Source organism: Ailuropoda melanoleuca, unplaced genomic scaffold (assembly GCF_002007445.2).
Source record: "Ailuropoda melanoleuca isolate Jingjing unplaced genomic scaffold, ASM200744v2 unplaced-scaffold14888, whole genome shotgun sequence".
Taxonomy (NCBI): domain Eukaryota; kingdom Metazoa; phylum Chordata; class Mammalia; order Carnivora; family Ursidae; genus Ailuropoda; species Ailuropoda melanoleuca.
This window is the reverse complement of record NW_023183712.1, coordinates 1-7,715: the sequence shown is the minus strand read 5'-3', so window position 1 is coordinate 7,715 and position 7,715 is coordinate 1. Positions and strand designations below refer to the sequence as shown.

The 7,715-nt window shown below is 37.3% G+C and overlaps 2 long non-coding RNA genes across 2 annotated transcripts; both read left to right on the top strand.

Moving 5' to 3' along the window:
* Positions 1-304: 304 nt before the first annotated feature.
* On the top strand, positions 305-5,875 carry LOC117797823. The gene is made up of 3 exons (XR_004622707.1): positions 305-2,318; positions 3,655-3,811; positions 5,819-5,875. It is a non-coding gene; the product is annotated as an uncharacterized LOC117797823 (long non-coding RNA).
* Positions 5,876-5,908: 33 nt separating this feature from the next.
* On the top strand, positions 5,909-6,247 carry LOC117797822. Its single transcript, XR_004622706.1, has 2 exons — positions 5,909-6,050; positions 6,174-6,247. It is a non-coding gene; the product is annotated as an uncharacterized LOC117797822 (long non-coding RNA).
* The last annotated feature ends 1,468 nt before the right edge of the window (positions 6,248-7,715 follow it).

Sequence of the window (7,715 nt, the reverse complement as noted above, 5' to 3'; positions counted from 1 at the left end):
CAAATCTAATAGATGTTTTAAGTCACAACATAAAAGAATTTATGATATCAAGTCATAAAATAATGTTTGTTGCAGTAAAACTCAAATTTAAACCTATATTTTAAAATACATTCAGCCATTTAACCAGACAATATATAACATGTCTCTTTGCTATATTGCATCTTTGACATAGTAAATATTTCCAAATACTGCCTTTTTTCCTTTCACCCCTTCCAACTACTAAACTTCTGCAAGCCTTTCTCTAATGAGGCACAACTTCCCACATATAGTTGTTAGTGTAATAAATTTTTTGTGNTCTAATGAGGCACAACTTCCCACATATAGTTGTTAGTGTAATAAATTTTTTGTAAAGATTCCTTTTTTCATTTAATAATAAGTAATGATCACCTTCCACACCATTAAATATTTTTCTGGAGCATAATTTTGAGTAGTTTTATGGTGACAGACATTACTTAACAAGTCTAATGTTAGATATTTAGATTTAAAGTGTTTTCATGTTTTAAATAATCCATGAGAGTGGGAGGCATTTTTAACATTAGTACATAATGTTTGAGGAAAAACTTACTTTGGACATAAAAGCATGAGGATGGAGGGGAGGGAGGGTTTTCTAGGAAGTAGAGATGAAGGATGGTGTGGTGTGTAGCAGAGTGGTGTCCATAGAAACAGCTGGGACCTTCACCTTCCTCCTGTTCATTCATCTAACAGATGGGGCTAGTCACATATCTTTTCTTTCCTTACAGGCTTTTATTCAACCCCAAACTTATAGGAATAACTACTGGATTGGGTTATCATATGATAATAGAGAACAAAAATGGAAATGGATTGACACTGGCCCACCTTTCGGGATGTAAGTCTCTGGAATGCATTCAAGCTCCAACATTGATTGTGTTGGGGTTGGGAAGATTGTATCTAGAAAGAATCTTCTCTTGTTTCACATGGTTTTCACACAGACATCATTGTAAGAATAAGTAGAATGATGAAGAATATATTTTAGGGAGTGTAATTAAAAAGGAAGAGAAATGTCATGCAGATTATGAACAAAATTTGATGCTAAGCACATGCCCGTAAGTATGCATTATGAGGTACACCAAATAAACCCAAATCATAAGGTGATATGAAGGGATTGGACCATCCTGAATGAGCTATAGTATCCCTCCCACAGTCACAAGTTAAGTATTTCAGGATCCCCAAGTTCATTTGAAACTTCTTTATAGGTGGTCCCTGACTGACAATGGTTTGAGTTACAATTTCTCTACTTCACAATGGTGTGAAATCAACATCCATTCAGTAGAAACTACTTTGGATTTTTAATTTGATCTTTCCCTGGGCTGGTGTTGTGCAGTATGATCTTCTGCTGTGACGCTGGGTGGTGGCAGCTGGAGCTCCCAGTGAGACACGTGATCACAAGGGTCAACAACCCAGTACACTTGCACACATCCTTTACCCATATGGTCATTCTGGTTTTCACTTTCAGTATAGTATTCAGTAAATCCCATGAGATGCTCAGCACGTTATTATAAGATGGGTTTTGTGTTAGATGATTTTTGTCTAAGTGTGCTGATCCTATTTAAGGTAGACTAGGCTAAGCTAGTAGGGTGAGTATGTTACATGCATTGTTGACTTATGGTATTTTCAATTTGTGTTGGGTTTATCAGGACATAACACCATCAAACAATCTGTATATTATTAGTTTATATTATTTATAAATACAAATATAAGTGAGTATATACACACACACGCATACATACTTATGCCTTTACTGTAGTTTTTTTTGGGTTTGTTGTTTGTTTCTTTGTTTGTTTAACTAATGTCTACACCCAGGGTGGGGCTCAAACTCATGACGTGAGATCAAGAATCACATGCTTTTCCAACTGAGCCATCCAGGCATCCCCATAGTTTTATTTTGAAGTGCAGTATTCTGTGAACTCTTGGGTTTGCATTTAGTTATAGTCTTCTGTTAAAGTGTTCAGTGATTTTTTTAAAAATGTTAACTTTTATCCTTTTCTGTTTCTAGGGATTCTAGTTTAACTTTTAAAATCTTCCTAGTTATTCACAAATTCAAGCTGTCTTTTATTTCTCGAAAGATATCAAACATGCTTATTTTATATTCAGTATCTGATAATTCTAATATTTGAAGTTTTGTGGGTCTACTCTATAGTTTCTGCTGGCTTTTGTTCATGGTGTCATTTTCTTTGTAGTGTATAGTGATTTTTTTTCTTTTTGAGCTGCTGTGGAGATTATTTGAGGACTGAGATGAAGGTGGCTGCAAACTTAGAAGAGATGTCATGCAGGAAATTACCTTGATGCAGTCATAGCGTGTGAGTACACATCCAGGCAAATGCCTCAGAGGTACAGAACAGAAACGTTCACAGGCCAACCGAAGATGCTCAATTTGTATAGTTAATTAAAGCAACTTGGACCAAGTAGCCCGAAGCAAGGGGAAAGAAATGGGGTAGCTTGTTACCTGAGATGGGATAGGATCAGTTATCACACTCAGGACAAGGTCAGGTGGGTGAAAGGATCGCCTGAATCCTGGGTTACATAGTCTTCAGATGGCCTGACTCTTCTGCACCCCCTTTCCTGATAGTGGTGTGGTTTCTAGGGCATCAGTTGAGTTTTGAGTAAGGGGGCCCAACAAACGGAAGGCTCTATGGCCAGCATACACATTTTCTCTAGTGGGGAGATGCGGGAGCGTGTAAGCCAGGGGAGAGCCANTAAGCCCGGGGCCAGCCACTGCTTTTCAGTGAACCTGAGGAGCAGCTATGGATTTTATTTGTGTTTGTTAGGCAGAGGGGCCAGTATGAGTGTCAGCCTGTAGGAGGTGAATTTAAGACCTCATGGATGTAAGTGTCTATGTGCATGATGTATATTTTGAGTGAGACATGTAGTGCTACTAGGTTCTTTCTTCCTTTCCTATGTTGGGCATGCTCTACTTACAGTATCTATACCTGACACATCTCCAAGGTTACTGACTTCCTCATCTGTACATATTGAACACGTCTCATGCTCTCTGCCCATGCCTCCCAAGCTACTTAGTTTCATTTATTTTCCTATTTATTTATTTATTTATTTATTTTCTGTAGGAGATTTGGTTATTCAAATAATGTAGCAAATACAAATTGCATGACGGATAGTTGGTAATTTTGGATTCTTAGGTGGGATTATTCATTTTTTCTTCTGCTTTAAGTTCAAGGTTCAAGACTCCTCAATGGTCGTTTACATTGAAGATATGTCTTAAGGGCCTCAACTCTTTCTAGGCTGTCTTCCATATAGAAACTTCAGTGGAGTTCATATTTAATCTACTGTATCAATTAAGGGAGAAAAAGACTTCAGTCCTTCACTTACCCTTCTGGGTACCCACCTTTACTTAACCTCAGCCTGAGCATGAATTTGCTTCTTGCCAGGTTATAAATTTATTCAAGAAGGTTCTAATTTTTTTAAAGATTTTTTTTTAATGAGAGCAAGAGTGAGAGCGAGAGCGAGAGTGAGAGAGAGAGGGGGGGAAGAAGCAGGCTCTCCACTGAGCAGGGAACCCGACTTGGTGCTTGATCCCAGGACCGTGGGATCATGACCTGAGCCAAAGGCAGATGCTTAACTGACTGAGCCACGCTGATAACCCTAAACAGTTGACCATGTGTGTTTTCTATTCTACAGTAACTATACATTCATGAGTTTTTCTGGAAGAGGACAATGTGCATTTGTAACCTCAACAAGAACAACACCTATCGAGTGCTCTAAGACCTATGGGTATCTGTGAGGGGAGAATTGATGATGTTTTCTCTGCCCACTTTGATAGATACAAGAAAAAAAGGTGAAATGGATCCTGTCATTGTTTGTTTGTTCCTGTGATAATTTGTGAATACTTACAAACTGATGTTTTTGCTAGTAGGACTTAGTTTCCTGCGGAAACAGACATAAGTGGGAAAAGGAAGGAAATGTTCTTTTGGACTATGATTTAAGAGATCAGATGCCATCTGTCTTCTTGAGGAAGAGTGCCTCCCTTTGTTTTGGAGAGCAGTTTCCCCTCTCTTTAATGGCCCTGAGAAATTCCTTTTGTCTTTCCCTGAACCACCCATACAACCAATTAGATAGCTCTGATAGCCTGGTCTTTTCCTTATTAATAGCCTGGGTCTTTTCCTTATTAATAGGATAAATTGGATAAATCATTTCAATAGCCTCCAGGTTTTAGAGATGGCACAATTAAGAACTAAAAAATAGTTATTTTTCCTCCCCTCCCCCATCTAGATAATCACGACTGATTAAAATGGTTTTACTTTACTATAACTTCATAGTTCCTCAATAGTTGAAGCAATAGTATAAAAACTCTCACATAACCTTTGTACATCATTACCATTTGTTAATATTTTGTTCCTTCTGTGCTTTACAGTTCTCCTCTCTCTCTCTTCCCTACTCCCTTGCTGTTCCATTTGATAATAAATTAGGGACCTTAGGTCCCTTTATCTAAATATTTTATAAGAACAAGTATTTTGTCTTGTAAAACCATAGTAATATTATCAAAATCAGGAAATTTAGCATTGATAGAGTACTGTGATTTCATCTATAACCCATGTTCAAATTTTGTCAACTGTCCTGATAATGTGATTATAGGTATTTTTCCTGCAAGTGCAGGATCATGTGATCCATTTAGTTGTGAAGTCTCTTTAGTCTCCTTTAATCTCGGAGAAATCCTCAGGTTTCTTTGTCTTTTTGACCTTGACTTTTTTTTTTAATTTTACTTTATAAGATATTATTTATTTATTTATTTAGAGAGAAAAAGCGTGAGCGGCGGGAGGGGGAGAGGGAGGGAATCTCAAGCAGACTCCATGCTGAGTTTGGAACCCTACCCCGGGGTCCATCTCAGGACTCTGAGGTGAAATGAAGAGTTGGTCATTTAATGGACTGAGCCATCCAGGCACCCCTTGACGCTGACATTTTAAAAATCAACTCTATTTAGTTATTCATTCATGCAATAAAATGCACCCATTTTAATTTGAGGTCAATGGGTTTTTAACAAATGTGTACATTTCTTAAACACCATCAGGTCAAGATACAGAACATTTCTATTGCCTACAAAAGCTCCTTTCTTCCCCCTCACCACCCACCTGGCCCCAAACAACCAGTGGTACACTTTCCGTCACTATGAATTAGTTTTGCCTCTTCTAGAATTTCATAATCACGTACTCTTTTGTATCTGACTTCTTTTGCTCAGCATGTTTTTGAAATTAATCTATGTTCTTTCATGTATCAGTAGTTCATTCTTTGTCGCTGGTGGAATCCCATTGCACTGATATACCAAAGTTTGTTCATTCACCTATGGGCATTTGGTGTCTTTCCTATTTTTGGCTATTATGGAAAAACCTGTCATAAATACTTCTGTGCAAGTTTCTGTGTGGACAGGTGTTTCCATTTCTTTCTGTTTATTAAATACCTAAGAATTTGATCATTGAGTCCTAAGGTAAGAGCATGTTTAATTTGATAAGAAGCTTCTAGTTTATTTTCCAGGGTGGTTGCAACATTTTGTATTCCTGGTAGCAACATATGAGAGTTTCAGTTTCTCCATATCATTGCCAGTACTTGATATTGTCCATGGCTTAAAACTTAGCCATTATGGTATGTGTGTAATGGTATCTCATTGTTTTTTGGTTTGCATTTTCCTGAAAAGTACTAACGTTCAGCATCTTCTCATGTGTTTATTGGCCATTTGTTTATCTTCTTTTGAGAAGTGTCTGTTCCGTTGTTTGCCCATTGAAATATCCGTTCAATCTTTTTGAATTTCTATTTTATATAATTTTTTAAAAAGATTTTATTTCTTTGACAGAGAGAGAGAGAGAAAGAGCAAGAAAGCACAAGCAGGGGGAGCGGCAGAAGCAGGCTCCTCACTGAGCAGAGAGTCCAACACAGGGCTTGATCCCAGAACCCCAGGAACCCAGGATCCCAGGACCCCAGGATCCTGACCTGAGCTGAGGGCAGATGCTTAACCAACTGTGCCACCCAGGCACCCCTGTTCAGTTTTTTTTTTAAACTGGGTTTGTCTGTCTTCTTATGGAATTGTAAGTGTTCTCAAATAAACAAACAAACAAATAAATAAATAAAATCTTTTAAAAAAAGGAATATAGAAAAGTTTACTTCTTCCTTCCCTTCCTTTTTTCTTCTTGCTTTATTCTACTGCTTAGGACCCCTGGTACAATGTTGAAGACAATGGTGATAGGAGTCGTGCTTGTCCTGTTTCCCATGTTATAAAAAAAAGGTATTTACTTTTTCCCACTTATATGTCAGATCTGCTGCAGGTTTTTGGAGATCCTCTTTATCATGTTGAGGAAGTTCCCTTCTATTCCTGTTGATTGAGACTTTTACCATGGATGGAAATTGAATTTTGTTATATGAATTTTCTGTATCTTTTGAGACTTTTATATAGATATTCTCTTATATTTGTAATATGATAGATGACATTATGGTTTTCAATGTTAAAGAAAACTTGTCCTTCTTGGGTAATTCCCATGTGGTCATGTTGTTTTTATTACCATTTTTTATATATTGGTAGATTTGCTTGGGTAATATTTTGTTAAAAATTGTGTGCCAGTATTCATGATGGATGTTGGTCTGTCATTTTATTTATTATTTATTTATTTATTTATTTATATTTATTTATTTATTTTAGAAAAAGATATCTTTATGTGAGAGAGAGAGAGAGCACATGTGAGCCAAGGGAAGGGCAGAGAGAGAGGATAATGGACAGAAACAGACCCCCTGCTGAGCCAGCAACCCAAGGCAGGGCTCCATCTCATGACCCTGAGATCATGTCCTGAGGTAAAAACACGATTGGACACTTAACCAGCTGAGCCACCCAGGTGCTCCTAATTTGTTTAAATGCCTTTTTCTGTTTATGGTATTAGAGAATACCGGCCTTATGTATTCATTTGAGGTGTTTCTGAATAGCCATCTATTTTGTGGGGTAACATTTGAATTTTCATTCCTTAAGTGTTTGCTCAAGTATACTAGAGAAATAATCTGTGTCTGAAGTTTTCTTTGGGAGATTGTATTTCATTAGGAATACCATTTCTTTAATTGAGGCTCTTTAGTTATTCTGTTTCTTGTCAATTTTGATAATCTTTATCTTTTCAGGAATTTGTTGATTTTGTCTAAATCGTCAGATGTATAGTTTTAGTGTTTTTCACAGTTGTATTAATTTCCTAGGGCTATGTAACAAAGGACCACAAATTCGCCAGCTTAAAACCATCACAATTTGTTCTCTCACTGTTGCGGGAGACAGAGGTCCAAAATCCAGGTGTCCGTATGCTTCCTCTGAGACTTGTGTGGACTCTTTCTCTGTTTCTTCCTGGCTTTTCATGGTAGCTGTTTACTCATGGCATTACTTGGCTTATAGTTGCATGTCTCACTTTCTGCGTCTGTTAGCACATGGCATCCTCCCTGTGTGTCTCTGTCCTTACCTACAGTTTCCTTTCCATACAGGACGCCAGCCATATTGGATTAGAGCCCAGCCTAATGACCTCATTTCAACTTGACTGCACCTACAGAGACCTATATCCAAATAGGGTCATGTTCACAGGTGTGGGGATTAGGACTTAAACATATCTTTTAAGAGGATACAGTTCAATCCCTAACAATAATATTGTCTTATTATCTATTTTTTTATTAATTTTATTTTATTATATTATGTTAATCACCATACAGTACATCCCCTGATTCTGATGTAA